The sequence below is a fragment of the Haplochromis burtoni genome, unplaced genomic scaffold (genome assembly GCF_018398535.1).
Source record: "Haplochromis burtoni strain Fernald_Lab_line unplaced genomic scaffold, NCSU_Asbu1 Contig_1725, whole genome shotgun sequence".
In the NCBI taxonomy this organism is placed as follows: domain Eukaryota; kingdom Metazoa; phylum Chordata; class Actinopteri; order Cichliformes; family Cichlidae; genus Haplochromis; species Haplochromis burtoni.
Window position 1 is genome coordinate 16050 of NW_024584086.1, and position 1410 is coordinate 17459.

Here is a 1410-nt window from a genome sequence, read left to right on the forward strand (position 1 = left end):
TACACTGAGGAGTTCCTAAGGTTGCAGTCTCTCTGCAATCCTCACTGCCACTCTCACTGCAACTTAAATGGTGCATTATACTTGCTTCCCGGTGTGTACATTCACAGGCATAAAAGGGAATTCCACCACACGTGCCTAGCCTCTGCCCCAGCATTGGCGGTGTCTCCACTCAAGAAAAGATTTAAATTATAAATAAAGCAATATAAAAACAACCCAGTAAATAAGATACAAAAGAAAAAGGAGTAAACACACACGACACACACACACACACACACAGCCTTTAAGATACAGGTCCTTTTAAAAGCTTGATTAAAATATAACAAACAGTTCACACTGAAACGCTATAAAACAATGAACAAATGCCAATCAACACGACAGCAACAAAGCAAAAACCAGGCTACAACAAGACAGCAGCAGTGTGTAGGCCTTTAACAAGAGAAAGAAAATAGTCAGCCAAGGTTCACGCTACTTTAAGCCAAACTGCAGACAGTCAGGATCCTACTTACCACCCTTTTACAGTTACAAAGCTTTAAGCAATTGGCAGGACAAAAGAATGTGATCTGCAATACTTAAAGACAACTTGTGATCTTCGCCACCCTCTACAGGAATGAGTGCAAGTTGCCAGGAAATGGGAGTAGGCTACAGCTGCTTACATTAGGCGTGAATGTTCATGCTGCGTTCACAAACACCATGCATTAACCAAACATCTACCAAATCTAACCCACTATAAAGAAAAACAAGTTTTTTAACCGCTTGTTTCAGGAATTTCTGTGTTTGTCTGGGAAGACTAATTAGAAAGTTTTTAATAGTGGACAACTGATCACATTGGCAATGTTTTGTCTTTTTTGTATTCTGAATGTAAACACGTGGTATGTAATAAATAAAAATAATTAAAAATACAATTAAAATAAAATACAGACAACTGAGAGTAAAGCTAGAATATGACAATATCAAAAGACAAAATAAATAAACTCTCTGTCTGAATGAATACCGCCCTGTTGCACTGACATCCCTCATCATGAAGTGCCTTGAGCGGCTGGTCAAAGGTCACATCTGCTCCTCCCTTCCTGACACACTGGACCCTCTTCAGTTCGGCTGTCGGACAAACAGAGCCATAGAGGATGCCATCGCCCTGACAATGCACACCGCCCTCCCTATTTTTTAGATTGATAAATATAAAAATTTTATTTGTTAAATTTAAGAGTACCGAGATAAATCATATGTATTTCTTAATTTAAAATGGCACCCAAATTGTATTCAAAATTGAGCCACACTTATGGAGGTCCACAATTCTTTTCCTGGTGTTTTAATTCAGCGGTCCCCAACCTTTTTTGGGCCACGGACCGGTTTGTGCCCGACAATATTTTCACGGACCGGCCTTTAAGGTGTCGCGGATAAATACAACAAAAT

At 39.4% G+C, this 1410-nt stretch overlaps 1 protein-coding gene across 1 annotated transcript in view; it reads right to left on the reverse strand.

The window, feature by feature from the left end:
• LOC102312528 overlaps positions 1-638 on the reverse strand; it is a 10368-nt gene extending 9730 nt beyond the window's left edge. The window contains exon 1 of the transcript XR_006053718.1: positions 507-638. The gene's annotated coding sequence lies outside the window, so the exon portion shown is untranslated. The remainder of the gene's footprint in view (positions 1-506) is intronic.
• Between the last annotated feature and the right edge of the window lie 772 nt (positions 639-1410).